The 15,048-nt window shown below is 38.7% G+C and overlaps 1 protein-coding gene across 15 annotated transcripts in view; it reads left to right on the plus strand.

The window, feature by feature from the left end:
• The first annotated feature begins 3,758 nt into the window (after positions 1-3,758).
• Positions 3,759-15,048, plus strand: part of Rab3-GEF (Rab3 GDP-GTP exchange factor) — a 92,338-nt gene continuing 81,048 nt past the window's right edge. For 11 of the 15 annotated variants that reach the window (XM_087357615.1, XM_087357606.1, XM_087357621.1 and 8 more), the window contains exon 1: positions 3,759-3,883. The gene's annotated coding sequence lies outside the window, so the exon portion shown is untranslated. Of the gene's footprint in view, positions 3,884-4,532; positions 4,674-6,303; positions 6,443-10,204; positions 10,321-11,758; positions 11,979-15,048 lie in introns of those variants that run through there. The other 4 variants (XM_087357611.1, XM_087357613.1, XM_087357609.1 and 1 more) reach the window with 4 other exon arrangements.

Below are 15,048 nucleotides of genomic sequence, written 5' to 3' on the forward strand. Positions count from 1 at the left end.
GTAGATTTCAATACAGAACATGGAAATATTGTCTGAAATGTTTCTACTTCTTATTTTAATTGCAGTTAAGTGCTTGACAGTTTTTTTAATGTCTGAATTGTCAGCAGGTTATATTTAATTTTAAAGATTGCGTCCTATTGTATGTTTGAACTCTTAAAAATAAGAATAATTTATACAATATTACTCTTTAAGAACGTAGAAAGTATTTTGTTACAGTCCAGATAGTGAATAATTTTAAGTTTAATCCATCATCGTCAGAACTCCAAGTCATGCTGCTACTACTACTACTCCCTGGCACTACAGTCATGCAGTTTGTCCAATTCATAAGTAAAATGCAACACACACACTAGATTATGAAGAGCATTTAAAGAAACCATTACTAGTTTCTCAAGAGTTCCACATTTGTTAGTTGAATGTGATGTAGAGAACATGTATCTGTATCATGAAAGCTCTTCAGGCCGCAGACTACCTTGCAAGCAGCGTATTGTATAGCAGCAGATTTTTACATGCATTTTGTTCACTGATAAAGCTACCTTTACTTAAGGTGGCATCAGAGGCTAGAAGACTGTCATCATACTAACCACTGTGAAAACCTCAAATCTCAAACATTTTTGGTGATTCTGTGATGTGATATTTTGGAGAATGAATTATTAGGCTATTTGTCCATGAAGGGTGTTTGGGTTGGAGGAGTACCTCCCTTTCTGAGAAAAATGCCAAGATTGCTAAGAGATGTTCTTCTCAAGAATGAGGCAAGCACAGTAAAACCCCTCTAGTTGGATACCCCTCTATATTGGACACTTTTAATTGGAACTGGCTAATATCCTATAATTTACATGTCCACAACACCCTATATCTTGGACACCCCTTCTATATTGGACACTTTTAATTGGAACCGGCGAATATCCTATAATTTACATGTCCACAACACTCTATATCTTGGACACCCCTTCTATATTGGACACTTTTAATTGGAACCGGCGAATATCCTATAATTTACATGTCCACAACACCCTATATCTTGGACACTCCATTATCCTGGAACTTGGTCACCCCTTTTGTTGTAAGTTGGACAGGTGCATGCATGCACTTAGTTTCAATGCTTTTATGGGAAATGTTTACAGTTAATATTTTGTTGTTTTGAATTTCTGACTGATGAATGCCTTCTACCTGAGGGTGTGAGACATTGAACACATCATTGGAGTGCAGTGAAAGTGAATAGTTATTCTTTTGTTAAACCCCTCACTGGAGTTTTAACTTTGTCAGTACCGTGCTTGCAACTGAGTTAACAGAAATTGGAACGCTATGCCTTCGCTCATAATCAACCAGGAATGGTTGAAACCGTATTCGGATTGTGGCGAAAATTGGAAAGAGGATGACAAATTCCAAGATAAAAGCAAAAAAGCAGTGTTTTGTGACGGACCTTTTTACAAGAAATAAGTGACATCATATGTTGAGCTACTGCCATAAGTACAATTAAAAAAAATACTTTCTGAATATTTAAGATTTCATTGAGGCTGGGGTGTAATGTGCAACCATGAGAGTGGGTTTCAAAACATTATTATTATTGTCATTAATTCTTAATTCGAGCAAGCCTACAGTAGTTAGATTATGTAATTAAATAGATTACATTGTCGATAAACGTAAAGTATTGGTGCCCTTCCCGTTGAGCTTATCCATGCATGTTTAATTTACTGAAAACAAAATTTGTAAAAATTTAATTTACCCTTTTGATTTTTCTTATCAATAATTTCCTTTTTGTGAAGGGCTCCATAATACTCTACAATTACCACATTGTCATTACACCACAATTTGAAAGGATGATTTTCCCCTTTCCCTCTATCCTGGACACCTCTGTAAGTTGGACGCATTATCATGGAACCGCAAGTGTCCAAGTTAGAGAGGTTTTACTGTAATAGAGTTCCGTAATCGTTTGTACTGTAACTGGTCAAGGAAGTGCGGAAGCTTGAAGTCCATGGTCATTGGACCTGCATCCACTCATTTACTTTCTAAAGGACCCTTGAAGTCAGTAGCTTATGTAAAAGATTTACAAAGAGTAACAAAGCTTGTTTATTCATTTATGGAGCCTCTACTATCATGCAGTTGTACCATTTAAATGAAACCCAGCAACAATCATACTGTGGCGCAAAAATGAAATCTGAAGCAGGTCCATCCCCATGTAATATACTATCCCATCCTTCCCCTGACACTCAAGCAAAAGTCATCCATCCTAGTTGATACAGTATTGTTCAAGTCAGTTGTGGAGAAGCTGTGCAAGTGTGAAAATTGAGTGTTCATTTTTAATGTTATTTCACATTGCAATTGTTTGGTGCTGTTCGTGAAGCATTTAGCAGTGTGTATCCTGACGAGGAAGTACTGAATACAACAATAAACTGACTGGTAACAAAAGTTTGGGATGCAGGAAGTATTTGTGACAGGAAATGTTTGGCATCCAGGATTGCTGGTTTAAACATGAGGGGGTGACAGCTCACACTGTGAATTTAACTTTAAAACATACAAGGGTTCTCTGGTGAGTGCGTTGTTGAGTATGGGCTTTGGCCACCATGATCTCAAGATCTTGACCCTGCTAGACATCTTTGAGAATTTCTTAAAGAAATAACCTATGAAGCTTGCAGAAATTGATTTAATATTGAACAGACTGTTGCCAAAATTGATCAGAAAGACTTTACAAAGTCACATGAAAGATGCCAGAAAATTTTGATGCTTGTTATCAAGAGCTAGCATCAGCTGTAAAGCTGTTCTGTAAGCTCTTACCAACTATTTGTTTATCTTGTTACATTAATTTCACCTAAACTTACAAATAGTTTTGTAGGTAGTGTTGTATTGTAAACAAAACATTCAGTACATTACGACCCTCGGGTTCTTTAATGAATCATCCGTTCTCTCGTGATCAGGGCAGGATGTGCTTATAGTTCACAGGAAGCCATTGTAACTGCAAGGTGAAATTAAGTGGTATAATGAGTTTTGAACTGCATTATAAACAAGTACTAACTAAATTTAAATTTGTTGTTCACATAAAAATGTGTGCCAGAAAACTGTAAGAGATGTGAAAACTTGGGGTGATTTGGATGTGGCTGGGATGATTACGGAAGTAGATTGAGACTCATGTGGTTCAGGATAAGGTCTGGTGAGACAATTTCTTGGCTAATTGAGTGACTATTAGCTTCTCAAGAAGGATTCATGCCTCATGGAATATGATAGCTGTGTAGAATGGTACAAGTGCCAAACATATTTTTCAGAAACGTTGCACATTTACCACAGACAAGTTCAACATGGATATATATGAAGTGCATTCTAGAATGTAATTATTACCTTTATTCTAAAGACTGAGTAAGTTCTACCCCTTGTTAGTTTTTGAATGATTGTCTTAGCCGTTTGTTATGATTCAGAAAGTATCAAATTTTTCAGGTGGTAACACCAGAATAAAAGTATTTATAGTAAAATACAGTATACTGGTACTAACCCCTTGTAAGTAAATTGGCAGAACATCGCTTTCAGGGTCCCATAATTATTCATTAACGTGAGAAAGCATGAGGGTACAAAATTGTTAGCGAGTAGTAGTTCACGCTATTACCGACTGAGCTGTGGCCACCGTAGTAGATAGATATCGCTCTTAACAGTAGATGACAGTGCAGTATTATATGGCTTCGTTCCAGTGAATTACATTGCGATACCAATATCTGTTTGGTATTGAATGTTTCCTGCTTTTGCAGTGACGTCATAATTGTGATTACGATATCAGCCAATCAGATGTTGGGTATTTTGTACAGGGGTATGGTTGGTGTGGTGCGTGTGTGTAATTGTTTATTAATTGTGCAGTTTCGTACAGTAGTGGTTGTGGTGTTGTTTTTTTCGGAGCATAAATGTAAGTATTATATTGTTATGTCTATGTTTGATACGTAGCAGACCTATCACGTGGGCATGTTGTCTTGGTATATATGAGAAAGATCTGCCGGCCAGGCCCGTATGCCATTAAACAGGTGTTGTAGATATGCTCGTAGGTATAATGACGTTTTTGTTAGCGCGTACGAATGTTGTAATTTTTGTATTGCATTGGCCCCGCCATCACTTGCTCGTATTATGTAGCGTCGATTGACTGAGTGGTTAATAAAATATTCTCGGGTAAATTGAGTGATTAGCAAATAATTAATTGGAAAGAATGTGTAAGGAAGTTGCTGTAGACTGATTTAACGCACTGTCCCGTCATGTACTGAAGAGACTGAGAGCATGAAATCCCTGTAATGTTAGCAGGTCTCCGCGCAGAGATTTGAACCCAGGACGTCTCGAAGTAAGAGCAGGAGTGCTAATCACTCTATTGCTACGTCAGGTGATAGCAAGCTTAAGTGATTAATTATAATTGCTCTGCGTTGAATGTGCAGCATACTTACAAAAGTTCTGACCGACGAGGATGTACGAGGTCTCCAGAGGAACGAATACACTCCGTAGCTTTTGTTGTAAAATCTAAGGGTTGCTGATTAGTCATTATTACGTTTCCCGACTTGGGAGTGTTTTAGTTATCCTCACGCCTGATGTAAGAGAAGAGAACACCTTGTGGGCAACTTTCACGTCTTTCAGCGAGGTTCCACAAGGCTTTCTACATAACTTATGCCCCCCTCCACCTGGGCCTGGACACTCCTCGATGTCCGGTATATCAGGTTAGATAAACTTCGGCCTTGGCGACGTCGGGACTACCACACAGGGGCCTGGTTACCCATTTTTTTTAATACTTCGTATTTCTGTACTAATTTGTAGACATTTCAACGACATTTATATTTGAGCTTGTGGTATAGTAATTTGTCATTTTAATTAGTATTTTTAAAAATAACCAAAATTGGCTTTAATTTTTTTAATGCTGCCAGGAGGGGTTTCTTTGCCAATGGATCCAACGGAAAAGTGTTCTTGGACTGGGGGGGGCCTTGGACTACTACGGCTTGGCCATCTTCTTATTCTGATTGCCGCCATTATGCCACTCATCAGACAGCAGCCACTTCTAGGCCCAAACCCCAGCCTCATCCCTTAGCTCCAGTGCTTTCACTTGTCTTGGATCCATCTCCTATACACCAGATGAACCCCCTTCTGTTATCATTCATCTCTGTCAGGAAACTTACGTCGATGGTAGGTCCTTTAACTATCTTGAGGTCGGACCTTGGCAGATACCTCATTCGGCTTTGTTCCCTGTGGTTGATTGATGTCTGTGCGTCCCCATAAAATATTGTGGGCGTTGGCATCGCCCATGTCTGCTTTGTGGGCGGTGGTCATAGTCAGTGAGCCCCTTCTTGTCTCTCCTCTTGCTGAATCAAATCCTCATCGCCTTCATAACCCTGCGCCAGAAGACCAAGCAGGTTCTTGGTGTGCCCCAGTGTTGACGGATCCTCTCGTTTGGCCCCCTGTACCCCTCTGTTCCTGAATAACTGAGTTGATTTGGAGAAATCTAATTCTCCCCATTGCATTCTCGAAGACTGATTAAGTAGGGTCTCCTCTTTGCATAGATCCTCCACCAGAGATGGGATATCTGACGAGTCTCCTCATCCCTGGTTGTGGATTCGGCAGGTCTGGAGGTTTTAGGCCGTCGGGGTATCGGATGCTGTGTCTTTGTTAATGCCATCATCTCATCCCCGTAGGCTCTAGTTGCTGGGCTCTTTCCTTGTTCATCGCCCCCTCTAGGGTCGCTCTGAGGACAGTGGAGGATCCTCCCGACAACCACGTGAAGACTTATTAGCGGAGTCCCGGTCTGCCAGCGGGCCTTTGGAGTAGGCATCTTTTCGAGAAAACAGTACACGCTTTAAAGGACACATATTCAGACATCCGGATTCGAACTTCAGCTTTGCTATTTGACACCTTCGCATCAGCGCCTGTCCGCTGATCTTCCGGCTGGTCAACGAGGAACCAGCCAACCAAAGTTTTCGGAGGACTCGGAAATGTCGCAGAAATCTATTCGCGTTTTTTCTTAAAACCAGGCAGACATTGGTGTCTTTGTTGGCATAAATCATTGTAGTTAATTGAAACCTCGAGCTTCTAACACTGATCGTCATGTCGCTCTACTCTCTGAACAATTGCGAAGCGGAGAACGCATTATAGCAAAGCGTTGTCTGTTATTTAAATTTCAAATTAAAATTCCTGATCTATAATATATAATGTAAAGTAGCAGACAGTGGATAATTCCCTGCAGGATATCATAATAGTGCGTGTGTACCACTGCGAAAAAAAAAACAGTTTTAAGGAGCGTGTGTGAGATTTCGCCCGGCCAGAGCAGTGCCTGATAGACAGTGATGACATTGGCAGTGGTTGGTTTAAGTGAATAGCGGTCACGGCGTGTGGGTGAATGTTCCTTGTGTTGTAAAACAGAAAAAAAAAATAGATAATTTGAAAAGTGTATGACGTACGTTCGTGATTAAAACGGCATCCAGGAGCTCAGACACGAACCGTGAGTAATGGCCGGACATTTTTTTTACTGTAATTTCTTCGTATGTGATTCGCCGTTTCCACAGTCGGATCAATATCGCGGAAGGCGTGACGTCAGTCCAGTGTTTCGAAACGCTGGAGCAGGAATTATATGCAAATTATTCGTGTTTCGCCACGCCGAAATGTTTACGGTTCGTTTGACATCAGCGTTTGTTTCTTGGCGTTCATTACCTCCAAACGCCACATTTTATAAATAAACAAATCAGCCATTAATTTAGGTTCGTTTCGTAATGTACCCGACGAATATCGGCCAGATTCGGTATGGAAGAACCTACTCTAAATTTTAGTTGCTTGGATTTTTGTAGATCCATAATTATTTATGATACTTTTGAGTCATTTGCCTAACTTTGATGAAACTTGAACTATGTTACCATGTACAGTTAAGTTTTATTCGTTGTTTTTATTGCAGAGGATAATCGAAAAGTCACGTAATTCCTTTTCAGTTATTTATTAATGTCTGCAATTCAATACAGTTGACTGGATTACAGTCGTCATGACCATACAAGAGCCCATGCAGATCACGTCATGTTATAACTTGCTCAAACCTGTCTGCCCATCCAAGGTTACCTGGAATCTCGTAGTGGACATTTCTAGCACTTTACATAACGTTGCTCTTTTCTTTTACGATTATGATTTCAGTGTAATGTATTTTTTGACAAAAACAGAACATGTCTCAGGAATGAGTTGCGTGACTTCTCAATCAGGAAGTATTTAATAATTATTTATTTTAATCCGTCTTATCACAATATTTAAAATTTCTTATAATTAAGATAATAAAATATCATTGATGTTCCATATCGATTGATCGATTTACATTTTGGAACATCTTTTACACAACATGTTTCAGTTTTTATAAAACCATCATCAGGTGTAAAATATTTACGAACTTAAAACTCAAATATGATTCCATTTGGTGATGTTTCATGCCATTTGTTTTTCAATTTTGGGCATGAAACATCACCAAATGGAATCATATTTGAGTTTTAAGTTCGTAAATATTTTACACCTGATGATGGTTTTATAAAAACTGAAACATGTTGTGTAAAAGATGTTCCAAAATGTAAATCGATCAATCGATATGGAACATCAATGATATTTTATTATCTTAATTATAAGAAATTTTAAATATTGTGATAAGACGGATTAAAATAAATAATTGTTAGAATATTCACAATATGACGCAATTACACTATCTTATGAAGTATTTAATCTTTTCAATAACCTTTTACGTACCAGAAGAATTTTGGTGTTACTTTGATTTCTGCATTACCATACTAATATAAATTTAAGAGTCAAGGAGTTAGTGAATTAAAATCTAACTTCCCTGGGATTTGTAATGATCATGAGGGTCTGTAGTTGCATGATATTCATTTTGATGATTTTTTGCTGTGTCAGAACAACGTGAATTAGCTCTTAAAACAGTATTCTGCAGACATGCCTTTCAATCCTGCTTAGTTAGAGGCCACCAGTTGTCCAATGTAAGGGTTTCTGTTAATCAGCACAACTTTAGATCTGTAATTGATAGGAAGCAAACAAGCTCGCCTCTTCATAGCAGAGAAGTTTCATCTAACACAAAAGCTGATGGTTGCTTATTTATACTAGAATCATAATGAAATCTTTACATTTCTTTGAATCGTGCTTGTGTATTATTATGATGTACTCCACATCATTTCATCATCCGACTAATGTGTGGATCTATGGAATTTAATAAATTTGCATATAGACACAAAATTTCCCTTATTATGATTCTCTTATGTTGCTTAAAGTGTGTCTGTGCGTAGTTCAGGTTGTGGTACGTTCCCAGTTTCACTGAAAAGTTGTTGGCTGAATGTTTGTCAAGATTAGAATTTTCAAGGTGCCCTATGTGAAAAGAGGGGGGAGCTATGAAGTTAAATTTGTCCTCTGATAATCTTATTGTGTGTCTAAAAGCTTACTAATTGTTTTGGTGCTAATTAGTTCCAGGGGTAGTACATTGGAAGTAGTCTTACTGGCATATTCAAAATTTACGTACTCACAATACATTCACCTTTATTTATTTGTTCATTATGTCTCCTTCTTAGACTTTAGTATTGCAAAGAAGTGTTTTGTTGTCCTGGGTTTGAACCTTTCCTTGTCAAAATCGTGGTGGGTCCTAGTAAAAGGATGCAATTAGTTAATGAAGAAATACATGATGAACTATAGGAAAAAGATGAATTTCTTACTGGTGGATGCTGTACCTCTCACTGTACCTAAATTGCAACTGAACTGAAATCAGTTGAATTGCTGCATCCTTCAAGTAATTCCACAAGAGTTAAATCTGGCAGTCATGGGGTTACTCAACAAATCCTCTTTGTCCTGTTCATCATTCAGGAAAGTCATTGTCAAGATAGGTCCTGACATCACGATGATGATTATGTGGGGGTGCCCCATCTTGTTGACACCACATGTCCCCATATCCATACAGGTGGTGAGCAGCGTTAACAAGTCCATATTATAATGAGTAGAGTCCACAACCGTAGTCTTGAGACTTGCGGGGCGAGGACGTGGGGTGAAGGAGGAAGGATAGCGTCTGCCTTTAACGCTACTGACTTACTGCATTCCTTGCAAGTCTCAAGATTACAGTCGTGGACTGTACACATCTCTTTGGGACACACTTAAAGATTGTGGTGAAGTATGGATCCATTGCGGATGAGATGGTTTTTCAGTCTGTGGGTTGTGAGAATTGTTTGAGCCTGAAAATAAACTGACTGAAACAGTTACACTACGAGTAGAAGGGGAAAATGATAGCAGTAACACCATAGTTTGTTTGTGCGAGAGAGACCTAGTTCAAATCCTGACTGAGCAACATCATCTTTCTTTTTTGTGGTTTTCTCAAGCACAAAAACTGCATCCCCCCCCCCCCCCAAGTGTTTGTGCGCTCACGAGTCTTGATTACGTTTCCATCTCATTTGGTGCTATATGACCTCTACGATTGAAGTAGCGTGTTTAAATAATCTGCAGATCACTCTGATAATAGAGTGAAAGACTATGAGAATGAGAGAATAGTCCAGAGACTCAGTAATCCAGATTATAGAAGTAGATTTAGGAGAAGAAATGCAGCGGTGGACTGAGAAGAATATTGGAGCTTAAATGATGTCATAGAAGTGGATTGTGAGAATGTGATTTGGTTTTTGGCAGTTCAGGCAAATGTGCGATGGCATCTGTATTATTAATGGTGATGTTGAGTATTCAAATTCTGTTACCAGATAATTAATTACTTATGTTAATTGGCAGGGTGATGATGACATCAATAACATGTTTCATATTTGGGAGGTCCTAAGTTCAAATCTTGGCCCGACTGAGTTTTTTATGGTTTTCCCCAGTCCCTCAAGGGAGATGTCAGGATAGTACCTTAAAATAGGCCATGACCACTTACTTCCAAACAATAATGTGCTTCATGAAATCAGTCTTTACAGTTTTCAGGTGATTTTGGTGATTATTGTCATCTTTATTAATGCCAAAGGGCTGCGTAGAAACATGATTGAGTGCCAGGCTCTCAGGTATTTGTTCCGACGACTTCAGATATTAATATAGTGCAGTTTCATCATGTATGTGGATTTTTAAAGTTAAATGATTGGTTAGCACACTCAGTTGTACCCACAGGGATTGAACCTTCATGGATTTCCCTTTTCGTGTAAGTGAAGTGACGTTTTCATGTTGTATTGACTGGCCGGCGGGCCGGCCGGCCCGACCTCACACCCCTCTGACTTGTCTTGTCTGCTACTCGCCGCATGCTATTGATCTGCTGGCTGGAAGGAGTGGGGAATGAGGTCAGCACTGGAGAAAGGAGGCTCTCCAGTTAGGGGTGGAGCTCTGGAGCTGGTAAGACTATATTTTGATGTGGGGCTCCTGGTGTTTGTTTCAGTGCGAGTTGAGATTCTGAATTTCTGCTAGAACGTTATTCTTAAAGAATTGATGTAGTGAACGACATAAACTAGGCATTAAAGATTGATTTTTAAAAAAATAGGACTTTTTGTCACAGATTCGTAGGTTATGTATATTTTATTTCTGTGCACACAACTGGCATTTGTTTTAAAAATGATCTTTTGTTTGGTGTTTGATTTCTGTCTTGGTTATTTAATGGTTGTTGATGAGCTCCATAGCATGTGGGGTGTTGAATTGCAAGGGGACTGTGGGTAATGAATTGGGAAGGACATGCAATGGAGGTATTAAGGAAAACTGCAGAAAATGTCAGTTCAATTAGCCAGTCTGCATGCTAAGGTCTGAAACCTTGATGTGAAGTACAAGTGTGTTACTTGGTCTTCTTGGTATACAGTGGAACATTTTTAAAAGTTCAGTATAAACTCTTTCAAATTGACCAGAATTTAAATTAATTACAGTTTTCTCAGTGTTATTAACAAATATGGATGTTAAAGTTTTTAATGCTTTAAATTTAACACAGAAAAGAGGGAAACTATTTAAAAGTCTGTATGCAGTGTGTAAAAAAGACACATTTCATATTCATGTGTTTAGAAATTCTTATTTAATTTTTTTTTGTTCTACAGTCATCATAATGAAAACGTCGTTTGAAGAAAATTTACGTAGAGCGAGATTTTCACTGTGTTAATGGCTACGAATTTTTAAAAGTTTTTTCTTGTTATTTATCTTGTTGTACCAAAAAGTATAGCTTATTATCATGTAAAATAGAATTATATGTGTCGATTGTGGACCAAAAGATTTGGTTGATTGGTGGTAAATTTTCATAAAGGACCACACAACCAAATTTTGTAAAAATCTGATAAACTGGGGTTGGAGTTTTTGTGTGTGTGTGGATGAACACAGTGGAGCCATTGTGAATGCACTTCACAACAAATATATTTGTTGCAAAAATCTTATCTCCTGGTTGCATGTGTTTTGACCTAAAGATTGGAACATTCGTGATAGATGCTTATGTACTGTGGCAAAATATGCTTACAATTTGGTGTAAAATTATGATTTTAAGTGTGTTCTTGTAGCAGTTATAAAATACTGCCTATTAATTAAGATCTAGGAAGAATGATTCCTGCTTCTACTTGTACAGAGACCATAAAATTCATAATTATGTAAGTCAATTGTCTTTGCGTACACATGCATTGCTGGTAAAGACATGATTACCTAAAAGTGGTGAAATATACCAGCATTCAACTTTCAACATATGTAAAATTATAGCTTTGTTAACCTGTCTTAAGTAGGATTTGAGGTTTTCGTGGCAGTGAGTGTGAAGAGGGTTGTCATCCGGATTGTTGCGCCATGTAGTCTGGTAGATCTTTATTATTTCAGAGGTCCCTGCAACGTCGGTAAACTTCTACCAGACTGCACAGTGAAAGAAGCCAGAAGACAACCATCTTAACCTGCCCTGTTTGCAAATTACTGAGATGGTAGTCTTGAAAGAAGTATTCTCCTTCCGCAGTTGTCGGAACTCAGTATTTCACGATCCTAAACATAAGTATGCTTACAACCTACGTAGAAGTTGAAGTAACCCCCACATTGACTGGTTGAAGGTACGTTGTTATGGTGGCATCTCTCTTCATGATCTTGCAAATGAATCTGTGAATAATGCACGTCAGTCACACAGACATGAAGCGTATGCCGTATGATAATTTTTCTCTTCAGAAAATGTCTGGACGTGGCGTATGTGCCGCATTGAGTTTGATGTTGTATTTGAAAGTGTTCTTGTCGCTTATCATAACCACAATCAAAAGTTGATGTTTGTTTTAGCAGAATTACTTGAATGGCCTCTGTGTCTCGTCACATTTGCCACCTTAAGTTGCTGTAGCTGCAGTGGTTGGAGACTGCACTTATTAAAGTGCATGTAGATTAGTGGGAGTATGTTTGCTTGTTGTTTAGGATTTTGTCTTCTTGATATTTTTGGAGATTACCTCCAAAAAATTGTAAATCATTTTTTATTTTCTTCTTAAAATGCCATATTTCCGAACCATGTAATACAGTATTTTTTATTGTTGTGTTGTAGAAGCTGTGCTTAATATTCCCTATAATGATTTTCTTCCATAATGTACAACTTATCGTTAAAAATTTGTTGTCCAAAAATTTACACGGTCCTGGATTTCTGAAGCATGTATTCCACCCTCACTACTTTTCACCCCAAAATATTTATGAATTTCACAGATTTTTATAACTTTTTAGAGGTAAAATGTGTCCAGGATTTTCATAAATTTAAATGTCAAGTCCTATGCTTCTGTCTTTGATTTCTTAAGGGCAGCTACGAAGTAGAATAAACAGGTTTTTGAGGCATAAGGATCATTGTTTGGGTTGGGATCATCAATTCGATTACCCCTCAGATACGTCTGACTCCTGGAGGTAAACACTGATGGAGCCTGAAGCGATCACCAGTCAAGTGTTTTTTCCTGGCCATCCATCGTGGATATTCTGTATTGGAATGCCAATTACTTCTGACGATAGGCGGAGATCAGTTTGTGGTGTGTGCACTGGATTCGATGTACGCACCTCTGCCTGGATTTTCATTTCACCCCCAGACATAACTCGTTGTATACATTTAAGACGTTTTAGGGCTTTGCATCCTCACCCATCCCCCTTTCAGGGTGTTATCGCCCTGCTATTTGTCCCGACGGGTACATTTCTGGCTCTCATCCTTGACAGCAAGGTCTCGAGGGAACCTCCGTTGAGGTGCCTACGCTCTAAATGCGAACGGTCACTCAATGTTTTAAAAGTTAGTTCTTTTTTCTGGCCGGTCGTGGCAGACTCTGCTCCGACTTTATCGTTCATGAATCCGCTCACAGATGGACTATGGCAGCTTCGTGCATGGGTCCGCCACGAAGTCCAATAGACCCCGTTCACAACACAGGAATTCGCCTCGCCACTTTCCGCTATCGCGCATGCGCTATCACCGCTCAGGAAACTTCTCCTTTGCAGTCGAGTTGCGAGGCTGGCGACACAACGCAAGCACCCGACGTACACATCTGTGTTTTATGTTACATTCGGTGGGAGATACGAGGCCCTCACGTCAACTCCATTGGGGCTGCGCCTTCAAGACCTCCTACGATTCGGCACACACCTTCTCCGTATTATCCCTGGAATACCATGCGCCCTGCCGTTTAACAGTATATCGACCGCCGGTCCTCGTGACAGCCTGTCGTTTCTAAAATTAAACTTAGGTTTTAATGAAACCACGCTACGTTTGAGGAACATTACTCATTGAAGCCTCACTCCACGGGCAGCCCCCCCCCCCCCACACACACACAGTTAATACATGTAGGGAACCACCGTAATATCAGAACTGTCTTCAAGGCTGACAGTAAGGTCTGAAGATTTCTGTCCAAAATAAAGCCACAAAAATTGAATCCTTTCCAGCAAACTGTATATGTACATAAGTTGATATAATTGCGTCATATTGTGAATTAAAATTTAATTATTCGTGTTTTTTTTCCGTCTAATCACAATTGTATATAAATAAAATTATACATAAGATATTAAAATATCATTTACATATTTGGTACAACTTTTTACTACATGTTTCGGTTACATTGAACCATCTTCAGGTGTAAAGTTAAAAGTTAAAAATTATAATCTTATAAACTAAAACTTAATTACTGTTGTGTAACTTCTGATGATGTTTACTTCCAAATTCATTGGAGTGAGGGTATATTTTGAAGTGATAGTGGTTCAATAGGTAGCCTGTAACGTAAATAATTTAAATATTTTTAATTATTACTGATCTTGAAAGAACGAGTATAGAAGACAAAATGTAATAAGGTAAAAATAAATAAAAATGGAATGTAAAATGTAAAAATGAACATACCTAGGAAGAGCGTAGATATGTCTTGAAGTTATTCAGAAGTACTAACGTATCCGAGGAGAACTGGATCAATACTGATCACTTATAGAGAGAGTAGGTGAAAGGTGGTTGTTGAGATTGGGGTCAAGTGTCTGAAGGACATTGAAGATCTTCGGATTAGATGGAAAAAAAACCACGAATAATTGTATATGTACAGTTTTGTATGTGACTGAGTTGTTACACAGGAAAAACTGGCAGACCACGGGAGTTGGAATTAACATAAGCCTTTAAAATAAGGGCAAGTATGAAGGTTCATGTGTTTGAAGACTGTAAAATAACGCTGGGATGACACTACTGTATTACAGACTGAGCTAGATGTAGTATGCAGGAAATACAAGTATTCATGGCCATTGCAGAGAGTTTGTTTGGCCAGCTGAGTGTCACCTTCTCACTTATACTGTCACCGGTCATCAAGAAAGACGTCGACATTCTCCAGTCTCAGTCTCAAGTACTGAAGTAGTGGACGTACCAAGTATAGAGCAAGGCCATCTGTGGGAGCAACCAAACCATTGCATACACCACTGAAATTGCTCTGTGTCGTCTGCCATTTTCCTTTTCTTTTGTTCAGAAGTTTTGTCTGATTGGCATTTAAATATCTTGTTTTGGATATGGGCTTTTAAAAAATTATTCCATCAGTCATCCTGTAGTCTGACCCACCGCAGTTTGTGTCACATTTGTTTCCGTGCTTACCTCCCCACAGGCAAGTAGCTGCAATCTCCCTTTGTTTGACTGCTTCTGTGCATTTGCTTGGTGTGAGT

The sequence above is a fragment of the Zootermopsis nevadensis genome, unplaced genomic scaffold (genome assembly GCF_977971745.1).
Source record: "Zootermopsis nevadensis isolate Lab colony 2312 unplaced genomic scaffold, Znev_1.0 Znev_ptg000028l, whole genome shotgun sequence".
In the NCBI taxonomy this organism is placed as follows: domain Eukaryota; kingdom Metazoa; phylum Arthropoda; class Insecta; order Blattodea; family Termopsidae; genus Zootermopsis; species Zootermopsis nevadensis.